General features: G+C 52.2%; 1 long non-coding RNA gene across 1 annotated transcript; it reads left to right on the top strand.

Annotated features, from left to right (window-relative positions):
• The first annotated feature begins 288 nt into the window (after nucleotides 1-288).
• On the top strand, nucleotides 289-4,195 carry LOC122215563. The gene is made up of 2 exons (XR_006200453.1): nucleotides 289-1,027; nucleotides 1,487-4,195. It is a non-coding gene; the product is annotated as an uncharacterized LOC122215563 (long non-coding RNA).
• Nucleotides 4,196-8,346: the final 4,151 nt, after the last annotated feature.

The raw sequence follows: 8,346 nt of genomic DNA, 5'->3' as shown, positions 1-8,346 counted from the left end.
CCGGGCTTCCTGGAGCTCAGCATCGTTCCCTGCACTTAAAACGCAGGGACGGGGCTCCTGGGTGGGCCTCAGTGGCACAAGCGTCCCACTCTTGGTCTTGCTCAGGTCGCCATCTCACAGTTTTGTGAGCTGGAGCCCCGCGTCGGGCTCCGAGCTGATAGCACAGAGTAGACTTGGGGTTCTCTCTCTGTCCCTCCCCCACTCGCACTGTCCCTTCTCTTTCAAAACAAACATTTAAGTTCCTTTAAAGTTAAAAAACAAAATAAAATAAAGGCACGGACACGTGGCTCTCTTCTGGCTCTCATTTATTTGCATTTTTTGGGGGTTGTATTTTATTATTTTTTTTAAATACATTTTTTAATTTATTGAGATGTTTGAGAACCTGATTTTTTGGCTCTAGGGACATCCTCCTTGGCTGCCTGTATTCACTGCTGGTGTCGGAGTTTGTGGCTGGCGAGTTGCATCTGGGCCCGCTAATCGTGGTCACTATGGTAGTCCCTTCAGAGGTCAGACTACTCTGCTCTGAGGACAGGCCTGTGCTGGAACAGGTTGGGATGGGGCCCCAGCAGCAGATTCTTCTTGGTGTCCTGATCGTGGGCTGGATAGTTGTCAACGTGTACCACAGGTTTTCACTCTCCAGGGACATGAAAATCAAAGCACTGTGTTCCCGGTTTTCGATATTTTGTTCCGCATCCCAGAAGACTTCCCCCTCAAATGGGTCCAACCCTGTGGCCAAGCAGTACCAAACCACCCCCAGGCTCCCAGCGTTTGCGGAAGGGGTGTCCTCCCTTTGCTGCAGGAAGAGTCGCGGGGCAGAATAAGGGGGGCTGTCCCAGAAAGTGTGGAGTTCGTAACCAGCAAACTGGATGCTCAGTCCAACCCCCGTGTGTTTTACCTTCAGCTCCTTGTCAAAAAGCAGTGTCTCTAGCATCTGATACCCACCGATCATACCTTGTTGGTGGCAGTACTCCACAACCGATAACAGCTGGCAGAATTTGTCTGGAACCTCCTCCGTCACTTGGCCACGGTGCATAAAATCGTCACACAAGTTGTCTCTGCTTACATATTCTTACATATTCTGCTTACATATTCTGGTATATATTCTGGTACATGTCCTGGTATAGCGTCATCGCTTGTAATACGAACTACTGAAGTATCGTGTGTCACAGAATCTCCTTGCCAGCTGCACTGCATTGACAAATACAGCTCTCTGATCTCTTCAGGATCATAAAGCTAAGCTTAGTAAGAATTCCCAGAACTAATGGGGAAACTGCTTTCAAACAGACACTTGTGTAAACATTGCTGGTCCTCTAATGTTTGCTCTTCTAAATTTAAGTCTGCCTATGACATTTGGTAGACGTTTGGTAAATAATTTCTTCATAAACAGATAGGAAACGTTTATCCCTTTCTCCCTACCTGGTACCACCAGAATTCAAAACTCTCAGGGAGTATTCTCGTATTTTCACGGCAGTGTATTTATTTGCAGAAGTTCGATACGAATCCGTTCTCCTTGCAACAGGACGCCACTGGAAACACTGGTCATGTTGCCAAGGCTTTGACTGGAATGTCACAGTTGAGGGACATATGCCTAGACTCAGCTACAATCAGAGAGCTTTAAGGAACTAATTAAGGTTGACTTTGCCGAGCCAATGAAGCCCCTTGGAAAACTTGCCTCGTACCTTGCTTACAAAGTTTCCAGCAGCCCTACCAGGTGAATAAGGAAGGTTGTCACTTCCTGGCAGGTGCAGGAACCTCAGGGTATTTGGGGGATCTCGAGAAGAGAGGGAGCCACCCACATCTATAGGTATGGCAGGCAAAAGCTGATGGCCAGTATTTGGCTTGGCTTCTTGAGCCTGACAAGGCTGTTAAAAGTTCAATCTGACATTCCTTACGAAAAGTTCCAGCGAAGCAGATTGAAAAAAACCAAACACCTATATGACCAATCACCGTTATGATGGCGCTTGTGTAAACAGGCCCAGTTTCAACTGGACAATTTTACAAACAAATGTGTCCTAATTTGGCTATCTTTGGTGGAAATGAGGGTGGTTTCAGAGAGAGAGATTGTTCCAGTAACACACCTGTGAAAATGTAAGATCATAGTTCCGATGAACCGTCTTTGAGGGTTCGTTGGTTGTCTATACACCTGGGCTGGGTCCTGAATTCTTCTGGTTTCCTTGAATGTCTGACCCTGACTCTCCAAACTAAGGTTTCCAGTTTTCTCCCACTGTGTTGACTGGAAGCACTGAAAATGAAAACTTCTTTTGCCTGAAGCCCCGCAAACCGAAGCCAGACCACCCGAGGTACACGTGACAGAAAAGTGGCCCGGTGATCTAAGGGCCACTCAGAAAGATCACCAGAGACACACGGATAGCTGAACAAGCTGATCGCAGCCTTCCCGACCGGATAAGCTGCCATCGGAGCATCGAGACGTGGACGTGTTCACGGATGGGGACAGTTTCACGGGTCAAAGACAAGGAAGAGCCGGGTGCAGTGGTGACCCATCAGCTATCGTTCGCTGCGGAAGGCGCCACAAAGTGGACCGACTGCCCAAGGGAACCATGCTGGCAGCCCGTCGAAGACTCCAAGACCCTCTGGAAGAGCTTTAGTGCCAAAGATAGACTTAACTACATATCAACCCCAACGTCCCTTGGAGGACCAAAGAGGAGTTAAGTAAGGAGAGGGGGTTTGGACACCGTGCTGGCATTGACACCGGCTGGAAATAGAATGAATCCTTACCCTAGAGCATCTGATGAAAGAAATAATTAGTCACATTCCTCGAAGCACCCGTTATGGGAAAGATGCCACTCTCCAGTGGATCCAGAAGTATACTGCGGGCTCCGATTTCAGCGAAATGCTACAAAAGGCAACGCTTGTGCTAAAAACAATCCTAAGACTGGGTGCCCACAAGTTCTCAAGGGTATACAACTGAGAGGCCCCAAACCTGGGGAAGACCGGCAGGCAGCCTTTCCCGGAATGCAAAGAACAACGGGAAATTCTCGGGGTTTGCTTGTATCTGCAGACACCTTTATCAACGGGGTTGAGGTTCCTCCCTGCTGTTCAGAGAAGGCCTCGGGAGTTGTCAAAATGCTTTTAAGCGAGACCATTTCTAGGTTTGGACTGCCGCTAATGATTCAGAGTGACAATGGAGTGACAACCACAGCGTCCAAGGCCTTGGGCATTCAGTGGAAATCACACGCTTCCTGGAGACACCGAGAGAGTGGAAAAAGGGAAAAAAATGAACTTTGGCAAAGCTCTGCCAAGAAACCCACTTCACTTGGGAACAACCCGTGCCATCTGCCCTGCTTTGGGAAAGAGTGGTCCCTAGAAGAGGGCTTAGTTTCAGCCCCTGTGGAATGTTATATGGAAGACTTTCTATGTCCTTTTCGTGACCTAGGAGTTGCTGGCGGGGCTCCCACCAGCGACTTGGGATACTATCAGGTACATCCAGTGCCTGAGTTTGCTTCCGGAAGGCTGATGTACCTCACAGATGTGTCTTCACGCTGCCTGAATCCCTTAGTGACATCCAAAGGTGTCACTAAAGATGTCAGTAAAGACCTGAAGAGCGGGAGCCCAGAGGACCAGCTCCAGCCTCACTGGACAGGTCAGACCCTGCGAGGTGCTGTTGACCCCCCACTCCTCCAAAACTACAGGGAATTGAGCCGTGGACTCACACTTGAATGACAAGAATCCACAGGTTCCCTACACCCTGTCAGCAGGGAGGAGGTCGAAAGGGACCCGGCTCAGACCAGTGAGCCTCTGCCGGACCTGAACCTCCGACTCGGGGTAACTGGTCCAAGGGAATCAAGCCATGAGTACAACATGCTACCTGTTGTTCTCTAGTACCCCTAAAACCCTAGACACAACATGGTCCAGGAACTATTGACCAAAGTACAAAAATCCCGGTAATGCAGAACATTCCTTTCCACCCCAAAGTTTCCACTTGTCTAACCCCAGTCTTCACCCCACCTCAGCAGGAAGTAACGGCCGCGGCCGGGTCGTGGTCCCAATACCCACAAGAATGAGGACGGATCAAAAGACCCTGGGGACTGAAAAGGGTAACCAAAGGGTTGCAGCCGCAACTTTGTACCCTGACCTTTTTCCTTTGCCACTAAGTACCCCTGACTCTCCTCCTCTAGGGAGGTGGATGTGAGGCTCGCCCTCCTGCCTCTGGAATAAACTCTTGCTTTGCTTTATACTCCATGTCTCAGTGATGGTCTTTATGCACATCAGGCAGATGAACTTTGGTTCACTACACACGGCAGGCACTCAGTAAAGACCGCTGAACCCACGTGGACTCTGACGCTTGGAGAGTTAAGTGTCTGACCCGTGGTGATGCAGGGTAGGACGAGGAGAAGGCTTTGATTTCAGAACTGTAGTGCCTCTACTCCCATCCACAGTGCTAAGAAGTTTCTGCTCTCCTCTCAAGGCTACCTGCTCAGCCCTCGGCACAGCACCTCCGTGGCCCCAGCCCCTGTCCCTGCTTTGGAGCCAGCTCTCCATTCCGACCTGGAGGTGACAGACAGCTCAGCCCTGTTTACCCAGCTCCACCAACATCCCAGCCTCATCTGCCAACTTTGGCAATTTTCATACCACCTCGCACACAAAATAAATTGCACGCTCCCATTTTGGGTTTGGGGGGAGAAAAGGCCCAGTCAGTTAATTACAAAGGCTGCCTCGCCTTGGCACGGAGTGGTGGGAGATGTTCACAGGAAAACGGATTAATTTGGACTCACTGCTTTCCCTTCCACGTCCTCGTGCCAATTAAGACAACCCTTGTAACCAAGCCCACCTTCTCCGGAAGCAGCCCCCACACTCCCCAAACAAGCAGTCCTCAGGTTTCACTGGCTGGCTGCTCGGGGTCCCGAGAAGCTTGCTGGGACCTTTGGAAAATGCCAGTCAGGGTTTTAGGATTCTTTTGCCAGGGGTGGGGGGTGGGGGGACCTATGGGAACTGCTTGGTTGGGTGTTTCTGAGCTCACACTGGTGAGCTGGGCACAGCCGAATACTGGACGCTGGCCTGCTTGGACAGAGGCTGGGTGTCCAGGCTGCCTGCTGGAATCACGCGGGAAGGGGGCAAAATTCAGAGTCTCGGGCCCCGACCCCGACCCTACCGAGTCAGACAGGTCAAGGACAGGGCCTGAAAATCTGTACCTTCCACAGGCACCAAGGACAGGAACTGGAAAGGCTTTGGGTGGGAAGTCTCAGATCTGCATTTGAAAGCCGTGTTATCTAGGGAAGCTGTTCAGCATTTCTTTACCCCAGTCTCCCAGAGCTCAAACACTGGGGCGCACCATAACCCTCTTGAACGGGTGGGGTTGGTTGTACAGGTGCGGTGAGGCCCTGACTCATGGCAAACACTCATTACGTGGTACTGATTCCTATCAGTGAACATGACTGAGTTCGTTTCAAGGGGTTGATGAGAAGCAAAAGGTGATGCTTTGGTGCTGCGGAAAGTCCTTGTGCATTAACTACAGCATCAGCACTGGCCCCGGGCCCTCCACGCAGCTAATCATTCCTTCAGACTCCAAACTCTGCATCACTCTTCTTGTCCCACCTCCCCCCGCCACCCCCACCCCGAACCCCCTGAAACCAGTAAATCATTATCATTAGAAGGTTCAAAGTTGGGAGCTTCCACAGGCTCCTTCGGAATGGAGTGAAAACCAGACACACACCCCCCGGGAACAAGGGAGCCAAGTCCTAGGTCTGCAACATGGTCAAAACCGAGTCGTTTCGTTTGTGGAAAATGAATACATCTGACTTTGCACCTGTCTCGCCCAGGGGAAAAGTAGCGCGCGTGCCATGGCAAACGGGCGTCTCCCGGCAAAACCCGTTCCCTGCTGCTCGGGGAGGCTCAGACTGCCAGAAAGGCTGTAGCTCACGTCCTCTGAGTGGAAAGAAAAAAACCCTCACCAAGCAGGGACCCCAGGGTAGGGGTGGGGTAAGGAGGGTCTCTCGGGGTTAATTTCCTTAACATTTAGCAAAGATCATCCGCTCTTGGTGTCCATCCAGACCTTGGCCAGTATAATGAAAGCCAGATGTCACCTTTTCTGAGTTCAGACATGGTCCCTTCTGCCCCCTGTGTTTGGTGTTTGTTGTGGAAGGGAGATGAAGCAGGGGAGAGGAAGGGGTCTCCACTGAGCAGGGCAGATGGTCCACTTATTTTTCCCTTCCAGTTCACAGCCTGAAAATATTTATGAGTTCCGAATCCAATTAAGCAAACATTAATTTGCACCAGTTTTGTGGGCAAGGCATTGTGCCCAGGGTGCCCGGCGAGACCAAGGTGAACTCATTCCACTATGGCCCGGCCTGTTGGGGCCTGCCCTGTGCTCTGTGCTCTGTGCCGGGAGACAACCCGGGGCTTCATGCAGGCTCCTTACTCTGCCTGGGGCTAAGTGTTCAAGTCACTAGGACAGAAATCAAAGTGAACATGGATATCAGAAGCAAGCACAAGAAGCCAAAGAGGGCAAGCAGGGCCAGGGCACTTCAGCCATGACCCCCCTCAAAGCTTCAGTGGGGCCACGGCTTGAGGTTCTCACAGAGGTGTGGGTCTGCTGAACACAGGGGGCACAGGAAACAGCACTAGTCCCACAGACAAGCTGGAAGACAGGCAGGGAACCCATGGACGCACCTGGAACCAGAGGGAAGCACCGCTGGGCAGCCGCGCAAGGTGCCCCGGGGGGACAGGAGCAGGAAACTGGGCCGCACACGAGAGAGGCGGCCGGCTCACGGGGCCTCAGTGAGAGCCACAGCTAGAGAGTGTTGGGCAAAGGGGCTCCATGGAGGGCAAAGCAGGGAGGGTCACAGTCAGACTTGACTTTTAGACCAGTCCTTCTGGTGGGCGGGCCCCTGGGGGAACACTCAGCAGAAGATCAGGCTCCCTTTAGGAAGGGACCTCATGGGCCTTCTTCCCTGGGAAACAGATTTTGCAGCTGTCTGGGGATAGTGACCTGAATCGTGAAGAGTGGGTCAGATCTGAACCATCCGGAGGGCTTCCTGGCCTGTGCCCCTGTGCCTACCTGTGTTGAGCAGAGGGTGTGACATGTGACCAAGGTCTGACCCCCGCCGTGACAGCTCCCTGAGGGCAAAACACGTGCCTGGCACAGGACAGAGACTCAGTCAACGCCTGACCCCAGCATCCTAAAGTCCCAGCAAGGCCTTCTACCACGACTCCTATAGGTGTCTGGGGCTGTCCCCGAGAGTCAGCACAGCAGAGTAGAAGTCGTTATGGGGTTGGGTTTTTGAGCCTCAGAAAAATCTCAGATGCAGCCTTCTCTGCCTGGACTCACATCAGTTTTCTTCCCTGCCTGGCTCCTCACCTCTAGGAGTCCTGCTGACAACCAGTTGGCTCCAGGTGGGGACATAGGTTCCAGTCTCCACACGGTCCCCACCCCCACGCCAGCCCCGGGCCCCATTCCGAGGCCATTCCTTATTCTCTCGCCAAGCAGGTCCTTGGTGTTCCTGTCCCCCCCACTGAAATGTCTTTCCCACCCTTCCTCGGAGCAGAGAACTGCCCTCCTGCTTCACCTGGTCTGCAAAATCAGGTTCCTGACAGCCCACAGCAGGGAACCCTGAGGCAGGGGGTGGGTGGGGTTGGGCAGGGCCAAACAGCCACCCTACACACATCTCCCGGCATTTACAGGTGAAAGCCCACTGGTCTCAGGAGATCTCGGTGAAGGGCGCCCCGTCATCAGCCAGGAACACCTTCTGGGGGAGTGTATCAGACAGAGCAGGGAGGGCTCAGATCCTGGGGCTGAAGGCACCTCTCCTTCCTATTCCCCCTATGAATCCCCTTCCAATGTCTGTGCATACCCCAGGAACGGGATGCTCACTACCCCTCAGCAACCCTCCCTGTCCTCAGATAGCTCTTCGTTTTTTTTTAAATGTTTTTTTTTTTTATTTAATCTTGAGAGAGAGAAAGAACATGAGCGAGGGAGGGGCAGAGTGAGAGAGGGACACAGAATCCGAAGCAGGCTCCAGGCTCCGAGCCGTCAGCACAGAGCCCGACGCGGGGATCAAACTCACAACTGCAAGATCATGACCTGAGCCGAAGTCAGATGCTCAACTGACTGAGCCACCCAGGCGCCCCGGTAAATCTTCATTTTTAACAAGTTTTCTGGACAGGTAATACATGTTGCATGGTTCCGAGCTCAAGCGACAGCATAGTGCACACTACGAGGAGGCTCACAGCCACTCTTATCTCTGCCTGCCCGGCTCCTTACCTCCCAAGGGATCATTTGAACAGCTGTTCGGGTCTCCTGCCATTGCTTATGCATGCAAACGTTATAAGCAAGAAACCACATTCTTCCATGCAACTTTTCTTACCCCAAATGTAACGTGAGATACATGC

Source organism: Panthera leo, chromosome A1, assembly GCF_018350215.1.
Source record: "Panthera leo isolate Ple1 chromosome A1, P.leo_Ple1_pat1.1, whole genome shotgun sequence".
Taxonomy (NCBI): domain Eukaryota; kingdom Metazoa; phylum Chordata; class Mammalia; order Carnivora; family Felidae; genus Panthera; species Panthera leo.
This window is presented reverse-complemented; position numbering and strand designations above follow the sequence as displayed.